Source organism: Acomys minous (genome assembly GCF_964271855.1).
Source record: "Acomys minous genome assembly, chromosome: 10".
NCBI lineage: Eukaryota > Metazoa > Chordata > Mammalia > Rodentia > Muridae > Acomys > Acomys minous.
The window spans coordinates 50,576,768-50,594,942 of NC_140491.1; the positions used below are offsets into that span (position 1 = coordinate 50,576,768).

The 18,175-nt window shown below is 43.1% G+C and overlaps 1 long non-coding RNA gene across 1 annotated transcript in view; it reads right to left on the minus strand.

Moving 5' to 3' along the window:
• Nucleotides 1-17,938, minus strand: part of LOC311607029 — a 39,113-nt gene extending 21,175 nt beyond the window's left edge. Inside the window, exons 1-3 of the long non-coding RNA XR_014782507.1 lie at nucleotides 17,517-17,938; nucleotides 2,661-2,941; nucleotides 1,382-1,561 (exon numbers count right to left, since the gene is read on the minus strand). This is a non-coding gene — a long non-coding RNA (uncharacterized lncRNA). The remainder of the gene's footprint in view (nucleotides 1-1,381; nucleotides 1,562-2,660; nucleotides 2,942-17,516) is intronic.
• Between the last annotated feature and the right edge of the window lie 237 nt (nucleotides 17,939-18,175).

Genomic DNA, 18,175 nt, shown 5'->3' on the forward strand with positions numbered 1-18,175 from the left:
TGAAGGACATTTGTAGCTTGTCCAGGTTTCATGCGACACGCCCTTTGTTGCCTTTGAGTGAGCTGTGGTAAGCTGTGTTTAAAGTGCTTGGATTTAGGGCCGGGGAGATGACTCCGCTTCTGAGACCTTAGGCCCCACTGATCACAAGCAGCATCACCTCGTGCATGCATGTGAAATCCTCCGCTGGCTCTCCATCAGCTCTCTCCGTGCTCCCTTTCCCCAGCTGGATCTGTCTGCCGTGTTAACGAACCGACGTCCTCCTCAGCCTGCTCACCCACCCTGGATCACTCTTCAGACTTCCATTTCCCGGTGTCTCCCGAGGGACTGTGCTGTTTCCCCATCTGAACCTTGATCTAAAAACACACTAAAGGCATCAGGTAAGGTTAAGTGGCTTACTCAAGATCGCTCAGCTAGCCAATGGAAAGCCAGAACGGGGAGCCTTAATCTGCTTTCAGACCATGCGCTGTTAATAGCCACTGTGAGCTTTACCTTGAGACAACTGAGGAGAATGAGATACGGAGAAAAGAAAGAGCATCAGGATTGAAGACTGCAACAAAAGACGAGGAAGCGGGAGACGGAAAAAGGGGAGGGGCTTGAGAAGGAAGCAGGGAGGGAGCGTAGGGAGGAAAAAAGTAAAGATGTGGGGCGTCCTGCTGCCAGCCAGCTGCTTGAGTCAGTGTGCCTTTGTAGCCCCAAGGGAGACTTTTAACATGGCTAACATATGCCACAGGCTCCAGGATTTTAGTGCCCGTAACTGAGAAGCTGAGGCCTTTTAGTTTTGTTCTTCTATTAAAAATTTTTACTTTTTATATTTGTTTTGTTGCTTCTGACAGAGGATTTAATTTCTCCAGTTGTTCACTCTGAAGCCATTGTTAATCTGATTTTCTCAGCTTTGCATAAGTCAGTGATAAAATACTTATGAAGCAGCAACCTTTACTACATATTGTATCTGAGTTGAGAAATCAAATATTTCTATGCAATAGGACAATGAGTAATAATTTAATTGTAGTTCACCACACTGAACTGGTTAGCAATTTATGTGATATTCAACATGAGGGATGTGGCAAATTTTGCACATAATTCCAAAATAGAGGTGTGAAATATCATTTTTCCATGTGACCATTTGGTTTACCCTAGATATTTACTATGTATAATATTACAGCTGCCAAGGAAACATAGAAATTAAAAACAAGCTAAAAAATCCTGTTGAGTTTTATTTTCTACTTTGAGGCAGCCTCGGCTCTAAAAATATCCCGTGCAGGGTACAGAAAGTGCTCTTCAAATGTCCTAGTGTGCACAGAGGCTGAAGGACTTTCGGGACAGAGAGTCTCACCCACAGTCGTCCCACATGACCGCCTCCGCACTTGACTGGAGCACTTACTTTGGGCAGGCATGCCAGGAGAACAGGTTCTGGTGAGAAGACGCATGTGGTCATCAAGCCCCGGCTCGCGGTGTCCCACCTGAACGGCTGGCCTCCTTTTAAGCTCTGCTTCTCCGGATCCTTGTCTGGATGTCACGTTGTAGAAAGATGAAAGGGTACCCAACTTGCCTCAAGATGGAGCTGAGAAGAATATGTGTTTCAAAACATTGCTTCACATACAGTTGTTTGGAAAGGTTGCTTCTCATAGGCTAGCACATGCCCAGCATGGTATCTATCAGAAGGCAAAAACTGGATTTATCATTGTTATAAATAATATACAGTTACTAACTATACTGTAGGTATATTAAATAAATAAAGAGAGAAAGAAGAAAGAGAAAAGGGAAGGAACAAAGAAGGAAGGAGAAAAAAGCAAGGAAAAGAAAAATAAACGAATCAGAACCAAGGAAAGTCAAGAGATTGGAACAGCCAAACATGCCTGTTTTTTCTGGGTTGCTATGGTTAATATTTTCTGTACTTCACAGGACACAAATGCCACTTCTGGAAACCATGGACACTGATGTCACTAGCTTGACTGTACTACAATAATCCTTTTTATCAAAATAAACTGTTTCTCAGCTTTGCTGCTATAGTAGATCACATGAGCATGCCCTTATTTTCAGGAATATGGAAACTGGCCTTGCATTTCATTGGTAGGAAGTGGGTCCTACATCCATCAATCAATGGAGTTTCCTAAAACCAAAAAGGGGTTCCTAAAATCAAAACCATTGTGTCACTCTAGTCAGATATGGGGCTGCTTAACAGCAGCTGACTATAACATACCTCGTGCTCTAGCAGGGGAGTGATTTTGCCAGCTACAGATAAGTTTCTGCGACTGTGTGACATTTGGAATCCTTGGGACTTTTCAGAGAGTATATAAATGCTAGAAGTGGGGTGGATTGATGGTTGATTGTTGGTTGCAGTTGGCTGCTGTTGGTCTCAGTTTGTTAAGTAGTCGTGTGCAAAGAAGAAACAACAAGAAAAAGTTAGATGTCCTGATGGCAAAGATCAAACTTGCTCCAGGGAGCGCAACACCCCTAATCAGCAGGAAGGACTCTAAGAATAACACTGGCCCTTTCCAAACCCCTGACTTTATTCAGGAGTCTCTTTCCTCTCCTCTATATGTGAAGGACCTTGCTATCAACACTCTAACCTTTCACTGGGGCCCAAGTTAATAATTTTGGCTCCTCCCCCTCCTCACTGAAACCCATCAGGCAATGTTACATTCGCCTCACATACTCACCTTTGATTCACTCGCAGACACGCCTAGCCACACCCCTTGCCACTGGCATATTGGATGTCTCACAAATGACCAACAAAGCCTGTAGCATGCAAGGACTTGCATGGTTGAGCAGATGCCTTTAATCACTTGCTTCCCTTCTAAAATCAGCTCAGTGGCAGGCGATGGTGGATTTGGGCATGTGAGGAGAGAAAAAAAGAGGTGAGAGCTACTGAGATGGCTCAGCATGAGTGGACTACTGTCATTTACTTTCTTGCGAGTTCTTATGGAAGGGTAGATTCAATCTAAAAAGAAAGAGAAGAGAGGGGAAGTAAAAGTTTACTAAGTAACTCCTATACGGCACCACCGTATACAGTGCCACCCCATTCACTCACCCCTGGCAGTACCTATGGGCTAGATTATCCTGGTAAACTGAGACACGAAGAGTTATGGTATTTTCCCTAATCACACAACTAGTATACAGTGCTGTGAGAATTTGATTCAGGCTTCCAAGAACAGACCTTTGAAGCCATACCTAAAATATATCCAAGGAAAGGTAACTCGGATTTTATGGGGCTATTCCAAAAGGAAATATGGCTGAGGAAAGACTGAACTGATTTTAGGAATGTGTCCGCCCCCACTGCTTTCAAAAATGGCAACCTCTCTTGCTTTTATTTACACAGTCGTTTATTTAGAAGGATTCAGTTAGGACAAAATGGTAAGAGTGAAATCCCTGTTCTCAAGTCGCTGACTATATTTAGGCATCGATGCTGGCATAAACAGGTAATTGTGGGATCACAGCATAGAGATGTGATGGAAACAAACAAGCAATGTTGAGAGCTCCAGGCCTGTAGGGTCAAGGAACAAAGCAGAACCTAAGTGCTTCAGAAGGACAAGCTGGGCTACGACCAGTTACAACACACACCTCAGGCCTCCATGAGAGAACTCTAGAGGCAGGATTGTCTGCGGCCCCATCATGGATGTGCTCCTAGGCAAGAAAGTATGGCCTTGAGCAGCCATGGCCTTAGGCTCTCTCCAACAAGGACAGTTTCTGGAATGAAAAGCAGCTGAAGTTAGGAGCCGGCATCTCAGCAGTTAAGGGACTATGGGTGCAGGTAGGCATCACTTGAGGCTGAATCTAAAGAAAGAGAAGCAGATTTGGCAGGAGAACAGGACAGTTCTGTTGCTGGAGTGGAGACGGAACTGGTCCAGTACTCAAACCGACAAGCAGCACTAGGCACGCTGAGTAGAAAAACTGAGACTGCTGAAGAGAACCAATTGACCCTTCTGGGTGTGGCAACCCTAGAGGGAAAGGGGATGAGTCTGGTTTTTATCATCATGGTCTCTGGAACATTCCTGTAGAGATCTCTAGCTACAGATGTTAGGCCAGTCCTAGAGTTCAGAAAATGAATCTGGGTTGGACGTGGAGTCAGAGTCAACCAGGGATAGAAGGGATAAGCCAGGGGAGAGGGTAATGTCAGCACAAAATAATGCCACGAAGATGACGTCAGAATAAAGAGAGGAGAGAGATAGAAATGAGTGCAGAAGATGCCTTCAAATGAGCTAGTCACAAGGACGTGTGAGGCACCCAGGGCTATCGGATTCGTGGAGATAGGACGTAAAAGTGATAGCTGCCAAGGCTCAGGGGAGAGACTTCCTGTTTAACGGATGGATGCCTTTCCACTGGGGAAGATGTTCTGGAGATGGGATAGAGGTGCTTGCTGCTCTGGAGTGTGAATGCGCTTAAAGGCTCCAGAGTTGAACCCTTGAAATCGATTTAAATGGCAACTTTTGTGTCATGAAATTTTACTGTAATGAAAAAGAGAAAGGGAACGAAAGGGCGGCATGCAGATGGAAGGCCAACAGAGTCCTCTCTCAAGAAGCTCCAATGGGAAGAGAGAAGGAGAGTAACAGCCAATGGAGAAAGCTGCATGGAGAGGGCATTTCTAGGAGAGCCAGCGGAGGGGGCGGGGTCAATGTTCCACTAGCTGAGCACAACAAATCGGTTGTGAAATGGGCACTCTGAAGCTTCTGAGCCTCACCGCAGTGAACACTGAGGAAGGCAGGAGGACAGAACAGAAGCACGGATGGTGACTGTATGGGTGGCAAAAGGTCTTGCTCTGCCCGGGTCCAGCTCACTGTGATCATTTAGAACTGACAGTCGCGGTCCACACAGTTGCCTACAGATTGACTTAGTCAAGTATTCAAAGACAGTACACATGCCCATTGGATAGATGTAATGATGATATTTTGATGTGTATTTTTTATCTTCTAATTGTTAGACAGTGTTTATTTATGTAAGGGAGGGAAAATAATTCCTGATGATCAGTCAGGCAATATTTTAGCATGGAGCAGGAAGGGGCTCACAAACCTCCACCCCTAACTGGGGCTATGGACAGTTGGTGACTGCTGAAGGAGAGACACTCAGTTGGTTTGTTTGTTTGGCTGATTGGTTGGTTGGTTGGTTTTTTGAGACAGGGTTTCTCTGTGGCCTTGGCTGGCTGTCCTCGACTCACTTTGTAGACCAGGCTGGCCTCCAACTCACAGCAATCTGCCTGCCTGCTTCTGCTGGTATTAAAGGCGTGTGCCACCATGCCTGGCACTCAGTTGTTTTTTAAGGGTCCACTACACTCCAGTGGACGGCCCTGTATCCAGGAGTATATTCAGGAGCATAAATTGGACTCAAGCGAGTTATTAAAAACCACAAAACAAAATATAAAAATTTGGGAAGGTAGGGAGGAGAGGGACCTGGGGGGGGGGGTGTTGGGAGAGGAGTGGAAAGAGATATGATCAAAACAGTGCATAAAATTCTCAAAGAAGTGGTACAATATTTTTTAATATTTGTGAACTTTGAAACTATCAAGTTTCAAGAAATGAATACTGTCTAAAATTTGAATTCTTAACTATTTCTCTAATTCCATTTAAGCTTACTAGATGTCATTTTATGATGTTATTTAAAAGACCACACAAAAATGTATTCAGGTCATAGATTTCTTTGAGTCAGAGGAGGGAAATAGTTAAGTAAAAAAAAAAAAAGAGTTAACTAACAGCCAAGGCTTCACAGAGAAACTCTATCTCAAAACAACAACAACAACAACAACAACAACAACAACAACAAAGAGTTAACTATTTTTCCAAGTGGAAAAGAAGTGGGGGAGGATTTATTTCTCCCAGAAGCGCCATATCTGACTTGTATATTCTATATCTACCTAAATGGTCACCTCAAATTAGCGTCCCACACAAGTAATTCTGAAGCACTGCACTGTGTTTCTTTTCTGTCAAGACATAAAAGTTTATGAACTACAAATGTAGGAATTCATGATACATATACATGCATATATACTGTACATGGAAATGGGATAGAGGTGCTTGCTGCTCTAGAGTGTGAATGTGCTTAAGGCTCAAGAGTTGAACCCTTGAAATCGATTTACATGGCAACTTTTGTGTCATGAAATTTTACTGTAATGAAAAAGAGAAAGGGAACGAAAGGGCGGCATGCAGATGGAAGGCCAACAGAGTCCTCTCTCAAGAAGCTCCAATGGGAAGAGAGAAGGAGAGTAACAGCCAATGGGGAAAGCTGCATGGAGAGGGCATTTCTAGCCCTTGAAGACACTTCGGCTGTTGGCCCTGATTATGTGAGTTTGCATCATGTCTTACGTCTATAAAAATACAAGACATAAACACAAACATTAATAGTCTGTCAGTTCTGGGACCTTGATATGAATTGCATTTGGAGCCTTTTAGGACAAGCTCTAAATCAGAGATGGCTAATCTTGGTTGTCAACTTCTTATACTTGAAGGGGGGGGACCCTCAGCTGAGACACTGCCTGTATCGTATTGGCCTATGGACATATTTGTGGCATATGTCCACTGAGGGTGGTACCATTCCTAGGTGAATACGAGTCAGAGAGCAAGGGCCGTAAGCATCCTTCTTCTATGGTTCTAGCCTCCGAGTTCTAGATTTGAGTTCCTCCCTGATTTCCTTCAAAGATAGACTGTAATCTGCAAGATGAAATAAACTCTTTTCCAACCCAAGTCGCTTTTGGTTATGGTGTTTATCATAGCAACAGTAAACTACACTAGAACAAAATCCAATCTATATATATATATACATGGATGGTCAGAAAAAGTTCTTCTGTTGAGGTGTGATCTTACAGCTGTCTGAGTGGGGATGGTCCCCATGAGCTCAAATATTTTGGTGTTTGGTTCCCAGTTGGTGGAACCGTATATGAAGCATTAGGAGGTGTGGCCTCGCAGGACCTGGTATGTCACTAGGGGTGGGCTTCGAGGTTTCAAAAGTCCATGCCAGGCCCAGTCCTTCCCACACACCCTGTCTCTCTTGCCTCCTGAATGTGGGTCAGATGTAAGCTCTCAGCTATTGCTCCAACACCATGTCTGCCTATCGCCGTGTTGCCTACCGTAATGTCATGGACTCACCCTCTGAAACTGTAAGCAAGCCCCCAGTACATGCCTCCTTTTATAAGTAGCCTTGATCATGGTATCTCTTCAGAGAAATAGCACTGTAGCTAAGACAGATCTCATCATTAAAAATATCAGGGTCTGGTGGGACTGGGAGGGTGCTATGGTTGGGATGTAAAGTGACTAAATCAATTAATTAATTTTAAAAATTAAAAAAAAAAAGAAAACGGTGTCATAGAATGGCACGGGTGCTGTAGTATTGAAGATATGTCCTAGGACGGGGAAGATGGCACTGTTCACTGAGGCCAACTAAAAATAGTAAAGAGGAAAAAGAAAGGAAACTTAAAGATTGATCTTTTTGAGAAGATGGAAAGCAAATGAAATCGAATCCCTGCCAACATTTTACAGACAAGCAGGAAGGCGGTATGCTCTGTCTCGACACTCACTGCTAACACACTTCCCTTTCTTTGCAGAGAAGAAAACAGCTATTACATGCTTTTATACTCCAGGCTTCATCTTACCTGTACAAAGTACTATTTTAAGCCAATTATGCAATTGTTGCTTTGACAAAGCCTATCATACCGATTCAATATTTAAATAATTCCTCAGAAAATATAATTAGAGTAAATGTTTTCAAAAAGAGAAAGAAAAACATTCCCTTGCATCATAGAAATTCTATCCCAGAGGATGACAAACTTTTTTCCTAACTTGCATTTTTAATCAGTTCACTAGATGAAGGCCTAAGCTGGAATTCGAGAACCACATTGCAGAATATTTACTTGTTTGTTTCCTTCTTCCTTTCTTCCTGCCCCCACCCCGGACAGGGTTTTTCTGTGTAGCTCTGGCTGTCTTAGAACTCCATCTGTAGACCAGGCTGGTCTCGAACTCAGAAAATCTGCTTGCCTCTGCCTCCCGAGTGCTAGGAGTAAAGGTAAGCGCCAGTACCACCTGGCTCTGAATATTTCTGGGGGAAAAAAGAGCTATTCAAAAATAAACTGCTCTTTATTAGTGAAATGTTCTAGATTGTGTGTGTGCACAAGTGTCTTATGCGTGTGTGCACGTGTGTGTGCACACGCATGTGGATGTCAGAAGTCAACCTCAGATGTCATTTCTCAGAAGCTGCCCACCTCGCTGGACTGCCTGCTTAGCAAGAGTCAGGTGTGCCCCTGTTCCCATTGTGCCATCACCAGATGACAAGTGCACGCCACCATGCATTTAGGTGGCACTGGGGATCACACTTGGGTCCGCGTGCTTGTGCACTGCATCGAGGCAGCACCCCAGCCACTACTCTAGGCTTCCAATGAGCACAGAGCTCACTTTTGGAAATTCTCTGATAATGCTAAAACCATTTAGAATCAAAGAAAAAGCAAGCTTTTCCCTAAAAAGTCAGATTATTGTCCTCTGAAGTAATTTTAAAATATTAGTACCAAATTAATGGTTTAATGTGGGTTTAAATGAAATACTAAAAGTTGGACAGACGGCTCAGTGGTTAAAAGGACTTTCTGCTTTCTTAGAAGAGCCAGTTTCCATTCCAAGCACCCACAAGGTGGCTCACAACTAACTGTCTGGAACTCCAATTCTAGGGAGCCCATGCTCTCTTTTGGCCTCCAAAGGCACCTTTACACACATGGTGCACATAATTTCATGCAGGCACACATACGCTCTCTCTCTCTCTCTCTCTCTCTCTCTGTCTCTCTGTCTCTCTCTGTCTCTCTCTCTCTGTCTCTCTCTCTCTCTGTCTCTCTCTCTCTCTCTCTCTCTGTCTCTCTCTCTCCCTCTCTCTCTGTCTCTCTGTCTGTCTCTCTCTCTCTCTCTCTCTCTCTCTCTCTCTCTCTCTCTCTCTCTCTCTCTCAAAATCTGAAAAAGAGAGTTGCACCCATATATCATCCTTGGTATAAATGTCTAGGAAGAAAACAATGCTTTTTTTTTTTAACTCTCTCTCATCTTTAAACTACATGTGCTTCTTGGTTCCCTTGCCTCTTGTTTTTTGATCATTTGTTTGTTTTAAAAATCAGGGTCTCATTGTATAGTCCAGGTTGGCCTTGAGCCCATGATCCTAACAAAGCCTTAGTCTCCTGCGTGCTGAGCTATTAAGTGCCTGGTACCTCGCCAAGCTTGGATTTTTCAACAACTTCTACAGTTACCAAAATGCCTTTACCAAAACCCTTTCCCATGGCTTTTGTCTGATTATTACCATTTTGAGTGGTACATGTCTATAGATCTAAATTAAGTTAACTACTACCTCCACAGAACTCCTTCAGTATAAGCAAAATGTGAGCATGATTTATGTTTGTTTGAATGTTGTCTGTCTAAAATCATCTAACCACTTGAAAAATTACTGCTGTTTATAAATTATTAAATTTTTTATTAACAGAACATCAAATCTCTAAGCACAGCAGAGGGCTTTAAAAGAATATCTATAAAAGTAATGTACAATAGGCAAAAAAAATTATTGTCTTACATAGCTAATATGGTTGTCTAGGAATTTCTTCAAAAGTTCAAAGGAATAGATTGAATAATAACATTTTCTAATTTATATAGTAATGTATCTAAAAACAGTGTCGATCGAGTTTAAATGATAGAAATCAGACACAGTTGCAGTGAACACAGATTATCTTTTTCTCTTTTCATAGCTCAGATTATAAATCATGATTACCACTGTGAGACTGGCCATTACAGAAGAAAAACTATCCAAAGGAGAGTTGAACACGCATTTAAGACGTATCAAAGGCCACATGTGGCTATGCATGTCCGATGTCCCAGCACTTGGGAAGCAGAGGCAGGCGGAACTCTGTGAGTTCAAGACCAGCCAGCTCTACATAGAATTTCAGGACAGTCAAGGTTGCATAGTGAGACCATCTCAAAAAACCAGCCACAAAAAAGAAAGAAATATTAACTACATCATTCTTTTCAGAAATTCCTGCTTACTTAGTGCGACTATGTGAACTTTCAGTATTTTTTTTTAAAGAATATTTGTTAATTGTCACAAATTATAATCAGGAGGATCCAATTACTTAATTTCTAACACTTTGACTCATGGTAAGTTATGTTTTAAACCATTTTAAGTCATTTGAAATTATCATTTTATTCAGAACTAACATGTAATCCAAGTTGTTATTAAAGGGTGAGGGCTATTTTTGCTGATTTCTGTGACACAAAATAATGTTAATTTGTAATCAGAATATCTGTTTGTATGATTTTTCCGGCATAAAAATCTTTATCTAATACTTTAGAAAAGAGGAATTCCACACAGGAGAATCATCTACAACTTTAAGCTCATTCCTCTAAACCTTCATTGGTTTAAAAAATTTTTTTTTTAACTTTTAAAAATATACATGTAAACTCACTCTCCTGCTTTCCTAAACAAAGACTCAACAATACATGCCCACTGCTTGATGATTGACTGGGGCATTCATTTCACACACTCACTTATTCACTATTCACTATTGACATTCACGATTGCTCTGCTTGCCCTGCATTCAACCACAAAGGCCCCAGTGCGTTCTGGTGTGGTGGGTTCAGGGTAGCCGCTGCCCTTCTGTATTGAAGAGAATGCTTTCTAAGTGACTATGTTTGTTGCGGGGGTTGTTACTGAGACACAGGAGAAAGTTAGCCTGGGTGTTAGGCAGACTTAAGACTCCAATTCCAGAACCACTGTCTACTAACTGTGCACGAGTGGAAAGTTAGTCAGCCGTTTAGCAACTGTCAAGGGCGTAGACCCCACCCCTTCATCTCCCTCAGGCCTGCTGTACCTCGGGGGTGTGCCATCCTTCCCTAGATGTGGGGCTCTGGTAAAACATTCATGTTTGAATCCGGACCCCGCCAGCTATTACTGGACAAATCTCCTGTCTCAGGTTTCTCGTATATAAAATGAGATGAACTAACTACGTTACCTACTCAGCAATTCAAATTACCCATTCATGTGATCACCCCCCCCCCCCCCCCCGTACATGGCTAACGCACAGCGTTAGCATCTATACAGCCTGGGAAAGCACTGCTGTTGCTTCTAGTCTCCCTCGATCCGGGGGATGACAGATTCATATGTACTTAAGTGAGTTGAAAATTAAACTCGCCTACTAGTAAATTTTGTGAGCTTTCGTCCTGTAACCGCTGCTGCATCTCCTCCCCTTCCTCTTTCTTCTCATTTATTATTAGCAGCTCCAATCTACTCTGGCTCACGGGATCCTGGGTGACTACTGGGTAGATGGTCTCAAGCCTTTTTTAACACTTTTGCCTTATACAACTAGTGATACACGGTCTTCTTTTTGTTTTTTTCTCATTATGTGATTTGGCTCCATTTTCTCTGTTCCATTTGCAAAGATAGCTTTAAAGGTTTTTCTCTAAGCCAACCGGTTTGCCGGCATTGTCATGTACAAATGTTTGCCTTTTTGCTCACGAGTGGCCAATATGTCAACAGCCAAGTCCAGAACTCACCATGTTATCAGTACAAGTTCCCAGCGGTTATGTTTATAAAGCTTAACACCTTAACTCATTTCATACTTGGGTAATATTGTAAAGTATTTACACTCTGCATTCCATTTCTTTGTGTCCAAATACCATCTATTTGTCTTCAGCCATTAGCACAAATCTAATCCTCCAGCTGAATAACTTATTAGAATTTAGAAATTGAGAGGGTGAACAGCTACGGCTGGAAGAATGAGCCTCAGCAAATTGTTTGAGACAGTGAAATAATCTCATTAAGTGGGATGCATTTGTGGCTGTATTGAACAATTAAATCTAGCAATTGCACAAACAAAGGTTTGGCTGAGCTACGAGTTATGAAAGAGCTTATTCTGTGTCCTATCAGTCCCATTGCTCAACAGGCACAGGAGGAGGTTCTTACTGTGCAGCACTTCTGCTTTGCCCACTGATCTGACACCAACAGAACCCTACCAGCCATTTCTGTGTTACAGATAAAAAAATAAATAAAAACAGGCACATATACCACCTCTTCTAAGTATCCCCTTCCCTTGGGCATTTTCCCTCCAAACTACACCAGGCAGTTTGAAGCAGAGACACTTGTTAGGGTTGGGTAGCCAGGATGTAGGTGTGGCCAGCTGGAGACTTGGAAATTCCAAAGCTTTCCCACAGGGTAGATAAGAGCTCAGGGAAGAGGGTACTCTTGGCAAGATCAGAACATCCCAGAAGGCATTTGGCATTTGCTCCATGATTACGACACAGCAGACATTTTTTTTTTTTTTTTAAGGAGTGAGAGGCATCAGTGACTGCCAGCTAAGGACCACTCCCAACTCTCAGATCTGACTCTTAAGTTTAACATTACACAGCATCACTCACCCAGCCCCTCACTGCCTCTTGCAGCCACTCACAGGATCTGTCTCTCCAGAATAACTACACATGTTCTGATACACATGACCCTCTTAGTAGCCTAGGCTAATTCCACAGTCGAATAATCTGTTGGAATCTGGAACTGAAGTACACGAGAGTAACTTAGATAGCTGTGGTTGAAAACTGAACAGCGACAGACTGCTTACCATAGCCAGAAAATAGTCTCAAAAGCTGTGCATAGCCCAACCAGGATAATGAAATGCTGAAACTGCGTAAATAAAAGTTCTGAAATGACGTGTTCTTATTTTACAGCAACCTCACTGCTTTAAACAGAATAAGGCTTTTACTAAATTCCCTTTTATTCTTCTTTTTTAATATTTTATTTAATTTTAGTTTTATGTGCGTTGATGTGGGGGTGTCAGGTCTTGGAGTTACAGACAGTTGTGAGCCGCCATGTGGGTGCTGGGAATTGAACCCAGGTCCTTTGGAAGAGCAGGCAGTGCTCTTAACCACTGAGCCATCTCTCCACCGCTTCCCCCCCCCCCTACTTTTATTTTTAATGATTACTAAAGCTACTTGTGATTGGCAGGGCTTTCTTAGAGTTTGTTTTCTGTGAGGAAGGTACTGCTTAACTATTGTTAAATATGGCCAGTCAGAAATAAAAATTTAGGCATCTGTTTTACAGTGATCATCTCAGATACATGGCTTTTTTCTTTTTAGGAGAGTATGTTTTTCACCACCTCTCCCATTTCTGTATCATTCACTTTTTTCACTGTCTCTATATAGTCTTTGGAATTCTCACATACAGAAAAACAAGCAAACAAACAAGCAAGCAAAACCACACAGTGAGTAAAAGAAGATCTCCAGGAAAACCAGGATATTTGAGAATATTAGGGAATTACTTGGTGTTCTTATTTTCAGATGTGATAATGATTTTATAGTTTAAAAGGGCTGCTTCCTTTTTAAGAGTGGCATATACAGATATAAAAGAAGTTACACAGCGTTTGGAGTTCAATTAACCAGTGGGTGTGGTAGAGGCAGAAACAGAACAAGATTGACCACTATTCGGAACTGTTGAAGGTGAGTGTCGGGCACTTGTGGGTCATTGGTCTATGCTTGCTCTTCCTGTGTATGTTAAATTTTTCAATAATGAAAAGGGTTTAGAAGAGCACTTGGGTTTTATTTGTTTTTATAGAAAATCTCCTATCGGCGGTTAAAGCTCAGGGTGGCTGACTGTAGCAAATGGAACTGCCTGTGTGCTAATCTGTGAATCTGATTTTATCAGAATAGAGTGGAGGCCTATGACAGCAGCCCTGGCTGCTAACAGCAGAAGGGGGCGTGCGGTGACTCAGGGCAGCAGGGAGGCTGGGAACCTTCTACGAGGCACAGTGGGTGGAGCTGGGCAGCAACTCATCTCAGCGGTAACTGTGGGGGCGGCACTAGTAAGAGAGGCTGGCGAGGAGCGCGGCAGGAAATCAAGCTGCAAGGGAGACTCCCTGGAGGAAACCGCCGAGCTGGAGCTCCGGAGCGCGGGGATGCGGAAGCCAGAGAGGCACAGCTTAAACAAAGGGGCTCAAGCTGCTGGAGTCGCTCTGCGGGTTAATGAAGGGATTACAAGGAAATAAAGAAAAGTATTAAAGCAGTAGCTTTCTACTTGAATAACTAAAGGGGCAGAACTAGAGGGAATTAACAGGTTATTTGGATCTCCACGTAGCTGGAGGGATGAAACAGAACCGAACTTATTTTATTCCCTTAACTCATCAAATTTAAGTAAGGTAGGACCCTAAACTCTCCTCAGCTTCCCCATCCAGTATTGCTATCGTAGGGTACCATTGCTATGACCACGACCAAAAACAAGTTGGGAAGGAAAGGGTTTATTTGGCTTACACTTCCACATTGTAGTTCATCACTGAGGGAAGTCAGGACAGGAAGTCAAGCAGACAGGAACCTGGAGGCAGGAGGTGATTCAGCGGGCCGTGGAGGGGTGCTGCTTACTGGCTTGCTCCCACGGCTTGCTTAGCCTGCTCACTTAGAGAACCCAGGACCACCAGGCCAGGGATGGCCCCCCTACAGTGAGCTGCCCCACACTCCCACCAATCACTAATTAAGAAAATGCTCTACAGGCTTGCCTACGGCCCAGCCTTAGGAAACAGTGTCTCAGCTGGAGTTCCCTCTCCTCAGATGATGCTAGCCTGTATCAAGCAGACACCATTCCCCAACAATGTGCCAAATACCCATAGTTTTTCTCTACATGTGCTAATACATAACAGAGCATAAGTGTCTCTTTTGTCCAAGTATTATGAAACAGCACTTTACCCAGTCAGGCATATGATTTAAAGTGTTAGTAAAACATTTTGGAAAAATAAGATAGAAAGTTGTAGCAAATTGCTTGACATAGTTTTTTAAAAAATGAATCACCAATAGTTTTTTTCCATGGGCTAGGAGTGTGACACACTGGTACAGTGGGTGTCCATCTTTCCTCAGGAGCTGGGCCCAATCCTCAGAACTGGGGGGGGAAGGGGGGTGGGAAGGGGGGGAAGGATCCTACATCATGACAGTCAGAGCAAACTAACCTGATATAAATACACAGAACTGAGCCGGGCTGGGTGGCGCATGCCTTTAATCCCAGCACTCCAGAGGCAGAGGCAGGTGGATCGCTGTGAGTTCGAGGCCAGCCTGGTCTACAAAGTGAGTCCAGGACAGCCAAGGCTACACAGAGAAACCCTGTCTCGAAAAACCAAAATAAAAATAAAAATAAATAAATAAATACACAGAACTGTGGTGCATGTGGTAGCAAAAGGAGTGAAGTTGAGAAGGGCCATCCCAGTCAGCGGCTGAGATGTACGGGGAACACTCAAAGCCAGCAGCCTGCAATAAAAGGTTCAGGCTCTGGGACCAGGTTTTTGTTTTTGTTTTTGTTTTTTTGTTTTTTTGAGACAGGGTCTCTCTGTGTAGCCTTGGCTGTCCTGGACTCACTTTATAGAACAGGCTGGCCTCGAACTCACAGCGATCGCCTGCCTCTGCCTCCCGAGTCCTGGGATTACAGGCATGCGCCACCATCGCCTGGCTGGGACTGGGTTTTAATATCCTACAAGGAAAGAAAATGTGTCCTTGCAGCTGCAGTTGGAGCTTAGATTGGGATTTGTGCTAAAGCCTAGACTTCCAAGTACCTGTGCAAAACAGAGTCAACTACCAGACTGGACTGGCAGCCAATAATTTGCTTTCTGTCCTGAACTGTGGGTAGAAAAAAATTCCCCCAAGAGCCCTAAACCCTGAGTTCTATAACCACTGAGTGTAGAATCTGCATTTGTACTACCTTTGTGTAGGAGAAAACTAGAGTACAATATGTATTCAATGCATGCGCGCGCGCGCGCGCGTGCACACACACACACACACACACACACACACACACACACACACGGTATATATAAAGAACTCCCATCAGTAAGAAAAAAAGATGACAAAATAGACAACATTTTAGACCCTTCAGAAGAAGAATTTTCAAATGGCCAACATTTTTTCTAAACCTGTTTGGTTTCTTTAATCATAAAAAGATAAATAAAAATTACAATAGAATGATGCAACATATATACGTGTGTGTGTGTGTGTGTGTGTGTGTGTGTGTGTGTATGGATTTTTTGAGACAGGGTTTCTCTATGGAGTCCTGGCTGTCCTGGAATACACTCTCTAGACCAGGCTGGCCTTAAATTCACAGATGCGCCTGCCTCTGCCTTCCAAGCCCTCGGATTAAAGATGTGAGTCACCACCAGTGGCTTCTGTTGTATAGTCTCAGCTCGTTACTCCACACAAACACAAATACGGTTTGAACTCTCTCCTCTGTCAGAAATCTTTCAACAGATCCTATTGCCAAACTTGTTGGAATAAGAGGCCATGCAGGACCTTGGTGCTGTGTCACCATCCACATGCACTCTGAGCAGCCCAGCTCTTTCATCCTTCTGGGCTTCCTGACCAGGAGCTGTGCTAAGCCTTCTGTTAGTCACCGGCCGCCGGCTTAGCACCTGCTTGTTTCCTAGGCTCCAGCATGATTGCTACTGTTGAGGTTATTTGTTAAAACGTGTTTGTTTCTCTTAGCTCATTTCTTTTTTTCTTTATTAAACATTTTATTTAACTTTAATTTGTTTCTCTTAGCTCATTTCTTTTTTTCTTTATTAAACATTTTATTTAACTTTAATTTATGTGCGTTGGTGTGAGACATGAGATCTTGGAGTTACAGACAGTTGTGAGCTGCTATGTGGGTGCTGGGAATTGAACCCAGGTCCTTTGGAAGAGCAGGCAGTGCTCTTAGCCACTGAGCCATCTCTCCAGCCCCTCTTAGCTTATTTATTAACCTGGCTATCACACAAATAACTGAAGTGTCTTTTATATTTGTTTAAAATTAAGCTTCACAACACAATCTTGAGCAGTTTAAGTCTGTTCTTAACCCTCCGTGCTGTTCTGTCTCACTCACAGCAAGCAACCCAGTGACACTTGCACTCTGTAGCTTTCCTCAGCTCCAGCTCCTTCCTCCTGATCCTCCTTAAACCTCTACCCATGGCTGAATCCTCTCTTCCTCCTCTAACTCCTCCTCCCCTGGCTGGCAGGAAGTGCAGCCCTATTCTCTTCCCTGCTCAGCGATTGGAAGCTGATTCACTGTCATATCAGGGGGACAACTGGGGAGCAAAGTTTACACAACATTTAGACAGTAAATTCTCAGAACAAAGCATGCAACCAGACATGGGGTGGGGTTGGGGGTGGGGGTGTACAGAAATCAGTATTTAAACTACACAATAACCTGTGCCTAACGTGCTACCTTTTCTCTGGCTTAGTTTTCTGACTGCATCCTCAGGTAAAATTGATTATTTTATTCTTTACATTCCTGCTATTCCTTAGGCATATTTCTTAAAAACTGCCCATAAAAGATTTTACTTTATTTACTGGATTAAAAGGGGTTTGGGAGGAGAGGATAATGGGCCAGTTTCTGTACCCACAGCTTATGCAACCGAGACAAAACAAAACAATGCATACATATACATGTATGCAGTCGAGGGGACAGCCTTCCCCTCAGTCTTTATATGATTTGCTTTTGGTTAATGTACTCCCTTGTGCGTCAGGGGGAAAATGAGATTTTTGTGTTTAAAAAAACACAAGATCTGTGGTGGCGATTAATGCTGTTACCTGGAGAGAGGAAGCAGGAGGAGATCGGAAGTTCAAAGCTGTCTCCAGGTGCACAAGGATAGCCTGGGCTGCACGAAACAGAAACCAACCAATTAGTCCATTGGCAGAAACATAAAAAAGTCAACTTTAAGGATGGAAAACTGTGTCTTTCCTTCATGAATTCGCCATGTCTCTCATTTCATAGTTTGTTTTGTTCATTGAGACAGGGTCTAACTACATAATAGTCCAGTCTGGCTTCTGCTTTGTAATCTTCTTGCCTTTGCTTGCCAAGCGTTGGGATCATGAGTGTGTGCCGTCAGGACCAGCCTCGTACTATCTTTTGACGTTCTAAATCAACTGCTCGTGTACATGCTATTTTCTCTAATGCTGAGACTACCCGGGCTGTATTCCTTGTTGTACAAGAATTTTCTTTTAAAACAGTAAAATCTTAACGAGCTTGTCTTTGACATTTTCCAAATATATCTAAAATGTCACAGACAGCATTTGGGGCCTACAAATCTTTTGAGTGGAAGCCCAAGCCTTCAAATTGTGTGCCATTCGCAGGTTTAAAATAGGAGCACGCTCTATGCTGACTATGAGCTATTTGGAGACTTTGTGGATATTAGGAGAGAACACTTTTATTTCGGGAAGCAATGCTGGAAAGTTGGAGTTCTGAGAGA